The following is a 14,076-nucleotide window of genomic DNA, read 5'->3' on the forward strand; positions in this document are numbered from 1 at the left end:
GCCTCGCAAAACCTGCTTGTTTCTTGTCTTTTTCTTTCTCCCTCTGCTCATGGTGTTATCATTCTCCCAGCTACCCAGGCACCAAATCTGTATTAATTTTGCCTCCAACTCTTCTCTCGTAACACCTGATTTCTTTTGTAGTATCCCTTATGTTCATTTCATCACCATTCTCACTTCATTAAAACAGGAGCATACTACTCTTTCCTTGGGATTAGGGTAATGTTTTCCAAATTACTCTTCTGGGCTACAGCAAACATGAAAGACTGAGAGGCTGACTGATTACTTCAATCAAGCATAGGTCACTATTCTTGAAACAGGCAAGCCTAGCTAAATCAGGACTTTCAGGACTAGAAAAAACCTAAAACTTGGAGGCAGGGTCTCAGGCAGCTGGGTGTGGTGGTGCCCGGATACAGTTATATCATCAGAGGATAAGGAGGTGGGGTGAGGTGATGGATGGGACACTGATTACTCTTCCATAAGAACTAATACTATTAGCATGGGCTCCTGGTGCTTCGGAAACCTGGGTACGGGAGAGACCTGAAAGAGGCTTTGGGTTAATGGCTACTAGTCACGTTTACCCAAAGATGCAAATCTACCAAGGGACAGGACCAATGTAGCATTTAGAGAGACACTTAATCAAGTACATCTCAGTACAATACAGGTCACAAATCCCTGAGACTGTCCCCAGATTCCTAATTCTATACAAAAGAGAGGCCAGATAAATCTATGGGCTAGGGTCCAGGCTGTGGCCCCTTCCCAAAATTAGTAAGGCTGATAAAAGAACCTGGGAAGAGGGAATAAGGTGGTGATCTAGAAATACAACAAGTGGGTAACCAACCTAGTGGATAAAGCAGTGAAATGGAACGTTATCAGCAACTCACTTTATTTCTCTGGACCTTCAGCAAAATGAGAGGAGAGAGCAACATTTATTTTATCTCCCATCCTTTGTAACCAGCAGGTGAACGAAAATCAACCTGGGCAGAATTATCAGGTTGTCAAAAACTGAAGTTTTATTACTGATTAGGAAATAGCCATTAATAACCTTCCCAGTGAATATTCAGGCTCAGATTAGAGGTCAGTTGCTCAGATTAGTGTCCAATCCCTGTCACACTAATAGAGTGTAGGTTTGTATTTTCTTCTTACATTTTCTAGGGGTGAACTGTACCCGATTCTTTGGAGTATAGGTACTAGGTGGCTGGTTAACTTCTTCCCTAAGCCATGCCAGAAGACAGTAGGACTACTGAGAGGTACCTTCATTTTGGGTACATGTTGACTTTCCTTTTTTCTTTTTCTATTCTTTTTTTTTGGTCCTGGTGATTGAACTCAAGGCTTTTGTACTGAGCTATATACCTGGCCCCCTTCTTATTTTATTTTCAGACAGGTTCTCACTAAGTCACAAATTGCCCAGGTTATGCTTGGACTTGAGATCCTCCTGCCTCAGTCTCTTACACTGGTGAGATTACAGGCCTGTGCCACCATATTTAGCTCACAAATTGACCTTTCCAAGGCAATGGTCTATCAAATTTTCTGTAGTAAGGGGCTGGGAATTTAGCTCAGCGACAAAGCGCCTGTCTGGCAAGTGTAAGGTCGTGAGTTCGGTTCCTGGTACCGGAGAAGAACAAAAAACCAAAAAAACAAAACAAATTTTCTGTAGTAAGAGGTACAGGTGTTCAACTGAACCCTGTTAGGGTTCTAAAAAGCACACTACCTGAGTGTTTAGTTACCTCCTCTATTAAGACTACCAGTTGGGCCCAGTGTGGTGGTGCACACCTATAATCACAGCACTTGGGAGACTGAGGCAGGAAGACCACTGTGACTTCAAGGCCAGCCTAGGCTACACAGTGAGTTCCAGGCCAATCTGAACTACACAGTGAGACCCTGCCTCAAAAAACCACAGAGATTACCATCAATAAGAGGGTGAAAATACAAAATCAGAACAGAAACCTAGGATTCCAATTCAAAAGGGCATCCAGAGAGGCCATGTGAATGAGCAATATGATCTCCCCAAGGTTTCACAGCCTTGAGGGCATTCAGGTCGTTTGTACATGAAGAAAAGGGGTATTATAATGAACAAACTGAACAAGATGAGGATAAAATGTGATTACACAACAGGGAAAGCTCTGGAGATTCAGAGAAAAAAATTCCCTGGTTAGCAAGGAAGGAGCTGGTAGTGGTTACCACTGTAGTCTCCTGATGCATGATGCTCCAACAGAGCACCATAGAGCTCTTTCAGACCCGTGGCCGGAAAGTCAAGAGCTCTAGGGTGCCTTTTAATGACCCTGGAACCGTGTTCCAAAGCCTTGATACAACAGAGGGTGCCAAGTCCTAGCCCGCTGCAACAGCATCCTAGGCCCTTCAAGAATGGCTGGGCAACGTCAAGTGGAGCTAGAAGTTGTTCTGCCTTAGTGATTCTTATTCCACGATTCCTCAGTCATAGCAAATATGCACTGTGGCGTAGCTGGCTGGATCTAAAACTAAAAAAAGTGTGGGTGAGGGGCAGAGACAGAGACAGAGAGACAGACAGACAGAGGCACACTGCCCTTTGTTACATAGACACTGTGCCTGGCCAGAAAGGATAGTGATTGACTGAACCCTCTGAGTGGAGGAGGCAAGTTCTGTTTCTCTGTTCTTCTAGGGGCCTGGGCTACAAAGTTAACTAATCACAGAGTTAAATCACTACCTCCTAAACTGATCAAGTTTCAGGTGAGTGGACTAGGTATTGTGTTGGTGTCTTCTTGACTACATATTTTTGCTAAGTGTTGTATCTCTGGTGTTGTAGCTCTTGTGGGAACAGACAAAGGTCTATTAGTAGAATCAGAGTCCCCCATTCCCAGGATAAGAGACCCCGGTGCTCCATGGGAGAAGGGAGAAATCAGCCTACAGGTCTTGGGGAAAAAGCAGAACCCAGGTAATACTAAGGTTCATAGCACACATGAAATTGTCAGCAATTTGAAAATGGCCTTCAGCTATAGGGGGATTTCCCTGCTCTCCAAGAACTCCAGTAGACCCATAACTTAGTTACGATCAGGACATAAACTATCTTTCCCTCAAGGCAGAGCTACAGTCTTCAAAAACCCAGACTATTCTTCCACCATGACCCAGCATGAAGCATTCTCTAAGAGCTAGAAAAATTTCTTTTTTCTTTTAGTACCTGGAATCGAACTCACGACCTCACGCTTGCCAGACAGGTGCTGTGCCACTAAGCTATATGCTTCAATCCTAGAAAAACTTCAGCTTGAACTTGGGACTACATTCAAGTCAGGTCAAGCAAAACAGAAAGTAAACCTAGGCTGATTCTTGGTGGTGTCAGTGAACTGAGACAATTCAGAGTGGGTACGTTTGAGGTCAGGAGAGGAACAGCAAAGTGGTCATCCTCTTAAAATCAATCATTTATGCCAACATGCATAACAGCAAGGCAAATACACTTTAATTCTAAATGGGCTTGTATAAAACGTTCCCAGAAAAAGTTCCAGTGAAGTATGAATGATAAGAGAACTGGCCAGAAAGAGGGTAAGGACCCAGAATTGAACACTGAAAGTCAGCAGAGGCAGCCTCCTAAGATCCGAGTAGAGAAGTTACCAGTCCCAGAAAATCTCATTAAAGCATGAAAAACTAAGCGGGAATGCAGGGTGCAATAAAAGGAGGTCAGGAAGAAGGTCCTGTAATAGAGACTGGACCTGCTGGGTGTGGACGACAGTGCTTTATCCTTTAGGCATCAACACAGATGAGTCACACCATGGGCCACTTATTTTAAGGTCTAACTCCTCACTTTTTTCAATGAGTTGAGCACTATGAACGTGAAATCTCCCAGCAGTACAGTCAAGAGGCTGGTTTCAGAAATACAGCAGACCGAGGAGGAAAAAGAGTATGCGATAACTACTAAAAGTAGAAGCTAGAGTACAATAAACACACACAACCAGCTTAAGTGCGTAGATTCATAGAATCAGCAAGGGCTGGGAAGAGATCCATTACCAAGAAGAGAAAACCATTATGTAGCTAGTAACCATGTGATTTCTTAAGATGACTACAGAATACTTAACTAAAGGACATGGTGCTACACATCATGGAGATTCTTGAGCACCTGATATTTATAATTCCTGAGTGTATCCTCACAGCATTTCTCCTTACTTAGGAAAACAAAACAAGAAAAAAAACCTCTCCAACAGTACATAGTCTTCTATGAATCTAGTGAGGGAAGCTGTAGTGTTTGCTCTTAAACAGGTTCAGTGAGGAAACCACTTCTCTTACTATACCCTTCTGCATAGCATTAATGGCAGCAGATAAAACTAACTTAAAGTATCAGATCTCTAATTTTTGAGTTGGTTAGTATTAAACTCTGAAGACATCTTAGAAATAGTCTTATCCAACTTCATTTACTCACTGGTGCTGGGTTAGTCAAACTGGGGCAAAGCTGCAGCTCTTTCGGGTTTTTACTTCTGGTATTAAGTCTTTTCTATTCACTATGCTGTAAGGATGAGATTTTTGCCTAGTCTTAAATTGAGGCCTGCCTTTGAAAATGGGGCGGGGGGGGGGGAGAACACCATAAAGTTACAGTGCTGTAGGAACCACAGATTACATATAATATCCTAGGACAATAAAGATTTGTGTACTCTAGTAGGTAAGAGAGGTCATCATGATCCAAGTGCACTGACAGGCGGGAAAAAGATACTTCAGAGAGCCTCCAAGAGAAAAAATGCTAAGTCAATGATTCCGCTTTAGTTTGGGGTACACATGGCAAAAGCCAAAGAGGATGTAAGCCAGTGAGAAAAACATAAACCAAGAAACCACAAGATTCAGTTTCAGTGACTTGCCAATTAATTTTCTTTATGATTTGATCTCCATTCTAGAATTAAGCCCTAGCCAGCAGATGCTAGCTAAAAGGAACTAACATTCTCCTGCGCTCAGTCTATAAGCTTCATCCACCTGTTCTGGAGAACCTCAGGCTTTCTCAAAGACAGTTACATAGTATCTTTGCCAGAATTCCAAAGACTTTCTGTACATTCCTCTAGCACCTTAATAAAAAGAAGAGCTGACTCTTGTTTTTGTTTTTCTAATTCAAACATTCTTTTTCTAAAAGAGAAAAAGCAGCTCTTCAGCTTTTCCTAGACCACTGATCAAAATATATTCTGGGGTCTCAGTGAACATTTTACAAAGTATTTCTTCCTTCTCTCATTCTTCCGTTGATATCCACTCCCATATTCACACCAAATCCCTCTAATTCCATGGTCTTATGTCAGTAGAACAATGTTTGAGATCTCCTCTCAGCTGGAGAACTGAGCTCAGTCAACATACGGCCTCTCCCGCTGGCCTGGGAGCTGAAGCAGTATCACTTGGTTTTAGAGGCGGAGAACACTGAGTGGGATTCTTATGGTGGGCCCATACTTGAGCTTCTATATTTCTTTTTTGCTTTTAAATCTCTTTAAGTGTTGTTTTCTAATTTCTATCCCAGTAGTCTTTTAATTTTCTTTTCTTTTTTGGCAGGGCTGGGATTGAACCCAGGGCCCCGTACATGCCAGGCAAGTGCTCTGCCATCCTGCTACATCCCCACCCCTTTTCTATTTTGAGAGTGGGTCTTACTAAATTGCCCAGGCCCGTTTCAAACTTGTGATCTTCCTGCATCAGCCTCCCAAGTAGCTGGGATTACTAGTATGCACCAGCAGGACAACCCAGCCTTTTAATTTCCTTAATAGCTGAAAAAGTCACTTATAGTCAATGTTCAGAAGATACAGTTAAAGAAATTTCTGATCTTCTCTGTACTTTGGGGAAAAGTGGGAGCTCTTTCAACTCAACTCTTCCTTTCTCTAAAATTAAAATTATAAACATTACTAAGCCAGAACAATTTACATTGTGTAATAACACAGATCAAGGCATCTATATTTTCTTCTCCATAGGACTTTTAAAATTAACTTTTAACTAAGTTCAATTAGAGGTTAATGAGCTACTAATATTCTTTCCACTTGTAAATGAAACCATTATATTAAAACTCAAACAACAGAACTATAAACATCTCTCTTCTTCTTTGCCATCGCCTGTTATGCGCTGTCCCAGGAATTGTGTAACACACGTCAGCCTGTATCTCTATATTCACCGCCACACATCTCACAGTTCTCATTATCCTCCGGGTTGGCTGGCTAAATTTTCAGGTCCAGATATACAGAATTTACTCGACAAATACATGTTTAATACCTATAATATTCCAGGTACTGCTTTATGAAGCTTATATCATACTGAGAACATTATAGTTTGGCAAAGGAGCAATTATTAAAAGAAGATTCAAGGATCTCAAAACTGCCTTAAGTTTAAATCTATTCCATAAGGAGGCCATCCACAAAGTAAAATGCTAAAACACTATCTCTATATGACATCATTAATTTGGGATATTTCCTCTTTAGAACAGTAATTTACAATCCAACCACATCTGGATAGTACCCTTAGAAAAACATTCAAAATTGATATTAAAAAAGGGCACAGCTATGGAGCTTCCTTATCCTATGGGCCAAAATCTGTGACATGGCTTTAATATTCTGGAAGAAGAAAAGCAAGAAAGAGTTCAAATAAACTTCTTTATATGAGATAGATATTTTAAGGCACATTTGTAATAGCTTCTTTCAACTATAGTCATTTCTTAAATATATCTGAGTGTATCAATCATGGCAAAACTGGCTTTCAATGTGGACAAGACTTTTAAACACACAAGAACATGGGAATCACTATATCCCAATTCAGTCTCATCTCCCTAACTGCTATATACCACAAGCATTCACAAGGTACACACCAATCTTCTGTTTCGTTCCTAGGGACCCAAGAAGTACATCATAAATGTATCATAATAAAGGGACAGACGAATTGAAGTTTCTCATTACCCAATTAGTACCAAACCCCGTGTGAGAGAAGTGACGTGTTCTCAACCTGATGCGTTGCAACCAGCTGGTGCCAACTATTCTATTACCGAGTTCTCCCAACTCACAGCACTTTCCTTTTTGCCCATTTCACCAATCATGCATTCCTATGAAATTTCTTACCATTCTGTGTCATAATTTGGATCCAGTAATGGTATTTAACTTTATATAAATAATGTATTCGTTAGGAGCATATAGGCTTTGGAGTCAGAGAGACTAGGACAGGATGTAGATTCTATCACTTACTAGCTGGCAGCCTTGGTCAAAGTGCTTGTTTCCTGGTCTGCAACAGCTATCTCACAGGGTAGTCTGAGGTTTAAGAGAGATAATGTGTTAATGCTCAGCACAGGGCCCAGCACATAGTGAGTGCTCAATAAATAGTGGTTACTGTGTTTATGTTGAATTCAGCTTCAAATAGATTACACTTGATTTAAGTAAATGAATTATACTTTTTTATGTCCCATAGAGCCTAATATAATGCTCTATAACTGGTAAAACCTTAACAAATGTCCGCTTACTAAGTGGACTGGACCTTTATTTTTCTCTTAGACATGGCATCTTATTCAAGCAACTCTGCTAATGAATACACAGACTCCTGTACCATTTCTTATCACAACTGAGAGCCACAGTTTTTATCCAGTTGGTCTGGAATCTGTCTGTCACACGTCATAGTCATTCAAACAGGCGAATCAGCACACGGGGAAACAATCCCGTGACAGTGCCATACTGTCAACACTCGCTAATGCTTTTCCTCAGGAAGTCACACAACCAGCCTCTTGTTGCTCCCTCTCCTGGCTGTGGTGGGGCCTCATTTCTTTCTATAGTCCAGCAGAGAGGCAAAGAGAAGTGTAGTTTTTCACCAAACTGACTTTTGATACTTTCTAGTTAACATGTGGTGTTAGTACGATGTGCACATCTTGTATGTAAAGTCCAGAGAGCAAATCTTTCAGGCTGTGGGGCCCATACAATTCCGCTGTAACCACCCAACCTGCACCGGTGGTGCCAAAGTCACAGGCATCACAGAAACAAAAGAACACGGCTGTGCAGGGACAAAACTTGATGGGTTCAGATCCGGACTGAATTTCTTTTTGGATGTCAGGAAGTATTTTTCCTTTGGCTCCTATACTTCCATTTAAAAATGCAAAAGTCACTCATATTGCAGGGCACAGAATTACACATGTAATGGGTACACAGGGTATAGAACTTAGAGACACCTGAGGTATTTTAGTAATAGAAAAGCAGCAATGGTTCTGATTCTTCACCACAGACTCCAGTTTTTCAAGGTCTAGTACTGTAAAAATGTTTAATTATTCAAGCATTTCATTCACTCCACAGAAAACGTTCTTGAAAATCCAATTGTATCATTCATTGTATTAGCTTTACAGATTTAAAGATCATATATTAGCCCATTTCTTGGCTTATAAGACATCTGTGTCTTTTAACTATATTATAAATAACTAATAAAAACAACAAACGTCATACTTAAAAAAACTGTCAGTCAATGGTTTAAGCAACTACACAGCACAAATAGTACATAACAATTTTATGTCTCCATTTAATAAAACCGAGATTAAAATGTTACTTTATTTTATAAATACCTCTATTATGTATATAGCATTATCACGCCCAGGTTTGCTTCTTTCAGTATGCTGAAGGCCAAGGGTCTCAACACTGTAGGCAAGTGGCAAAACCTGGTCCTGTCGGGTTTAAATACCTCTTTAAAAATACTTACCATTATGAATGAATATTGCAGGGTTCATTTAAAATTCTTTGGTAGGTCAGCTTTAAGAAGATAACTAACAATTTAGCCACAGGTCAAGTTAAGGAATTATTAATTCTGAATAAGCTTGTTGCTATTCAGTAGCAAAGTCCAGTCCTAACGGGAGCTAATTCTGTGGAAAACCTGCAAAATGTTCAAGGTTGTTTGTTTCAATTGTAGGCTAGACCTTAGAAATAACTCCTTACATCTGTCTGATTTTATGACAGAGATAAATACAGAATTTTGATGCTATTCCTTTTAAGTGACCATTTAGAATTTTCAAACTTTGTAAAATATTGAAAATATAAATCATGGTGCATTGTATTGTTACCAAGACCAACTAGTATTAAAATTATGCTGTAACAAATGATAAAAATGTTCACAGTGAATGCTTAGTAAGATTTTAAAATAGCAGAAAGCTATTACAAAAACTGATCCAAACTTACAAATATAAAGCACTAAAAATACACATTTGCTCAAAAGGTGAACATATTTTGGGATTCAGTTTCATAGAACGATGGCCTTTTGGAGAAATATGTTCATGACAACCATGGGGAGTAATACTTACATACCTGAAGTTAGAATGTGGCTTCTTTACTTTTCCCAAAATATCTATCATTTGTAATTTTAACCAACTATTGATTTATATTATATATTCTATTTAATACCAAGTAAAACAAATAAAATTGTATTTGGTGGTTTGGAGGGCACACTATGATGATAAAGTTTTAAAAATCAGTATTTTAAAATAAGACAAAAACATCTTGTCGCTAATAAGAAATACTGCAGGCAGTACATGTTTTTCAAACGTAGCTATTCTTTTACTGAAATGAGTAACAATTTTGGAAATTTGCAACATAAAAGCACTTTCTTCATTGTAAACTGTTCTTACTTTTACCTCCAGTGTTGTTCACCTTTATGTCTTTTATTTTTCCAATGAAGTCATTTAAGATATTCTAATAAATGCTTCCACTTATCGAGCACAGATTATGGGCAGACTTCATAACAAATATGAGAAATATATTCATCTCACAGTGGCCCTGCAGTCAGAACTTCTTTTGCTAAGAAAATAAGGGTAGGAGAAAAATTCGTACTATTCTTTCTGTCCTTTTTTTAAAGTCTCCTCTGTATATACATCTTTTTTTTTTTTTTAAAGTAGTTCAGTTTAAGAAGAAAAAACACACCAGGTATGGTGATGGCACCTATAGCCCCAGCTAGCTGGAAGGCTGAGGCAGGAGGATTGCTTGCACCCACGGATTTGAAATCAATCTGGGCAAAACAGTGAGATTTTGTATCAAAAAACAAAGCAAAAAAAGAAAGAAAGAAAGAAAGAAAGAAAGAAAGAAAGAAAGAAAGAAAGAAAGAAAGAAAGAAAGAAGTAAAAAAAAGCCACCACACCCTTAGCTATTTTTTTCCACATATATTAGGTCAACCTACTATGACTGATGATTTTTCCCACAATGGACAAAAATTTAAGATTTTGGTTTTCAGTCATTGAAAATGTAAATAAAAAGCATTTACTAAACATTAAAAATGACCCCCTAGAGCCTTTAAATTTTAAATTGACTCAAGGATAGCCCCAGAGATATCAACATGTACATTTTAACCCGTATCAAACACTGCTTTGAGCCCTCAACAAATTCGTAACGGTCATTTCTTGCTTCTTCCTGACTTACTTAGGTCTTCTTATAAATGTGGTGCTGGAAGGCTGTGTAATCGCTCTTTCGTCTCCCCTTTCTGCTTGTTCTCTTCCCACCCACTGGACAATGTACTTCAGTCAGTTATATGTAGAACTAAATTAAATTATTGACCTCTTTAAAAACCAGATATTCATTAAGCAGGAAGTTATTTTATAAAGGTGCAATAGTATTTCATAGAATAGGATGACTCCTAAGGGGCAGGTTAATTTCTATAAACAAAAGCACATTTTTATCCCTAGAAAATTTAGGCAAGGTTCACACTTACGAATTCTACAAATTATTTAAATCAAATTGAAAAGGGCAAAAAGCTCCTATATTTTTTAAGAAACAATGGTCAAAATTATTTTAAAAGAAATTATGTTCTTTAACCTATATTCAAGTGAGAAGACAGGTAATCTTCAGGATTGCCTATCTCTTGAAAAATGGGAATTCCCTTCATTTTCTCTATGTTAAATATAATGAAATTCCTTATATAGGACCAGATATGTATTCTCCCCCTATTTAAAATTTCCTTTTTTCACATACATATAGAATTGCTAGTGACATTAGCAAAGTTCCCAATGGAAAAAGGCCAATAAATAAATCAGTAATGGGTACTAAATAATGCAATTATGCAATATGGTTCGTTCATCCAATTGTTCATTTTTTCATCCACTCATTCATTCTTCAAATATTTATTAAGTGTCAACTATGCACAGTGTTGTAGATACTGAGAATACAGTAATGAAGAAAACATAAGAAATCCCTGCTCTCATGGAGCTTACATTCTAGTTCTTCAAAAGGTTGCCCAAGCTAAAATATAAGTATTCAAATGTAAGAGGAGAGCTTTTTTCAGACCTCTGTTAGATGCCCTAGGAGAGCCAAGGTTACAATAAATACTTCACCTAACACTTGCAATATGTATTTTTGTCAAGATGAAAACATCCTGGTTAGTGCATTAATTTCCTAGTATTTCAATTTATACAACTACCAATTTTCTTCAGTTTAGCCTTTCTATTATTTCTGACAAACTCTACTAGTTCCTTAAAGAGCGTAAAAGAGAAATAATGCTTTTTCAATTTCCAATCTAATTGCTGATCCTTAGGTATCAAACTATCAGTCTTCATAACAGCAAGTTCTTTGTTACAGAACTGGCTTCAAAATTATAGGACTATTTGTCACTGGTGTCTATTAGTTAACCACTTCCCGGTACACCAGTATCTGAAAGAGTTATTACCTATTTTCTTGGCATTGTGACTTCTCTCCTTTTCAGTGCCCCATGACCCGGACTCCTACTTCCTAATCAGCAGTAATATGAGGTAAAGGCTATCATTAGAAACTAGACTTCCCTTGACACAGACTAGCACTAATGTTCATTTGGCATTGTCAGTGTGGTAAATGTGTAACTTCGAAGTCATACTGTCTTCATCTTAATTTTGTCAGGCTCAAGGAAAAGGTAGCAAGAAATGAAAATACGGCAGGCCTTCACAAGTCCTTAGAAACATTAGCATAAAATTCCACAAAGAGAGAAGGCTGACGTCCTTCTCCTTTATTGTATGTATACTTCCAATTATTGCTTTGCTTTTGTTTTTTCTTCTCTGTTCAGCTTCTTTTCTTTAACAAGCCATGATAGGCATGGGATACATATTATTTACTGACTTCTGTTCCCATTTTCAACTTAAAAAGCGGACAATTAATATTTCATCTTTTTATGCTGAAACAAAAAACTGTGCTTTTTGGTTTTTTTTTGCCCAGTCGGGGCCAGGTTGGGGCAGGGGGCCCATAGTCCTTGAAATTTCTTTCAGATTATTAATTCAGTTAACTGAAATTCGATCTTGGCAAGCATAAATACTATCTTAAAAAATAGAACAATAATAAACATTGTACTTTTTTAAGAATCTACACCAAAAAGGCATACAAAATTCATAAGGCATACTATAAAAGAGAAATATTTCATGGTGAAAGAAAGTAAATTAAAATCTAGCCAAATAATTTTTTTAAAGTGGAATAGAAATAAATGCATTCAAAGGAAAAGAATTATCATTTTTATACACTAATAGTAAGGATTTTTCACTCCTAAAATCAGTCTTCAAGCAGATTTTCTCAGAAAATTATTATTTTCCATTTTACAGCTTCTCTCTTCAGTAGATACTATCAACTGTAAATTGATTAAAACACTTCATTTCCAAGAAATTAAGTATCACCCTAAAAAACTATATAATCCCCATCATATCAGAATGTCACAGTATTTTTTTACCACACAAAAACTATAATAATTATAACTTATTCTTTATTTATAATCCTTCTACAGAAATAATCAGGAGTTAGCCTTACCAGGAAATTATACATATTATGAATACAAATTTTAATCAACTACTGATTAGTCTATTAGGTTGCAAGTATTTCTAGAACATGATATCACAAATTGTCATTAATTCCAAAACAATAGTTTATTAACAAAAAAGTACAAAGAAGTACAAGTGGACATCCTACTTCCTCCCATTATGGTCTATCTATCTCCCTTTCAGTCCATGACATGGTCTTCTGAAGCTGTAAGCACAGGTGAAATACTTTTGTTTCCAACGGGCCTTCATAACCATCCAAAAACAAATCACTGCATTTAAGATATAAAAGCCCCTTCCCTTGTAAAATACTATATGTCTAAAGTGAACAAAATAGACCAGTTTCAATACCCACAAGTCATGTTTAGACATAGGAAATACTGTTATCACTAGTACTGTATGTTTGCCTTGAAGTAGCAATTGACAAGTTAAAGTTCAGAGGTCTCAAAAATGATTTTTCTACGTAAGTACAAAAAACACTTCAAAAGAGATCAAAAGCTTCTTGTTGGCTGAACCAGATTGAGGTACATGGAAAATATTCACCTTACTTGTTGTGCTTTTTGCACTGATTGTAAATCAAAGCTCCTCAAAGATCTAATCTTATTGCTACTAATTCAGTATTTTCAAGGGTAGTTCTTTTTCAACTTCTTTCAGCAAACTTAAAATTTTTTCCATATTTCTTTCTACAGACCTGAAGTGCTGCTCTGAGCCATGGCAAATGCCAATACTCTGTGATTTCTCTCTCAGTGTTCCTTAAAATACCAGTATGGATGAGGAGATTCAGTAAATTGCCATGTTCAATAAATAATGTTCCTAAAAACAGAACATGTGGTTTTCTTCACTGATGGTTTTGAAAGCCTTGCGTAGAATGTTAGATTACAAGTGTTTCTGAGTGGTAAGCTTCAGCTTTGGTTTTTGGAGGGAGCCAAGTCAGAACACTACACTTCTTACACAGAACTATTCTTATAAAGAACATGAGTTCAGTGTTAGACTAGACTGTGGTATTATAAGGGTGCTATACCAGTGACACATTTTTAAAGAGCTGGAAAATTCAGATGACCACTCACTAAACATAAAATCATCATTCCACAAAGATTTTATTCACATTAAACTTGCACAGTAGCAAAAAAATTAAAATTAAAAAACTTTAAAAAACATAAAACTAAGCCACATATCAAAGAACAATGTACAATAAAGATTTAACTTCTCAATGCCATTGGAAGGTATTTCCATAAATAACATTTACAATTCTAGTGTTAGGTCTTTCAAGGTGTCTGAAGCTTCACAGTGCTAGAATTGATTTTTATCAGAACACATGCAAAAATGTGCAACATAATAATCCATATTAATGACACAAAGAAAGCAGGCCAGTTATTTGTCATTCCAGCATGGCCATG

At 37.6% G+C, this 14,076-nt stretch overlaps 1 protein-coding gene across 5 annotated transcripts in view; it reads right to left on the reverse strand.

The window, feature by feature from the left end:
• The window catches only part of Armc8 (armadillo repeat containing 8), a 94,918-nt gene that overhangs the window by 32,018 nt on the left and 48,824 nt on the right, over positions 1-14,076 (reverse strand). The window lies entirely within an intron of this gene.

The sequence above is a fragment of the Chinchilla lanigera genome, unplaced genomic scaffold (assembly GCF_000276665.1).
Source record: "Chinchilla lanigera isolate Chin_1 unplaced genomic scaffold, ChiLan1.0 scaffold00100, whole genome shotgun sequence".
Taxonomy (NCBI): domain Eukaryota; kingdom Metazoa; phylum Chordata; class Mammalia; order Rodentia; family Chinchillidae; genus Chinchilla; species Chinchilla lanigera.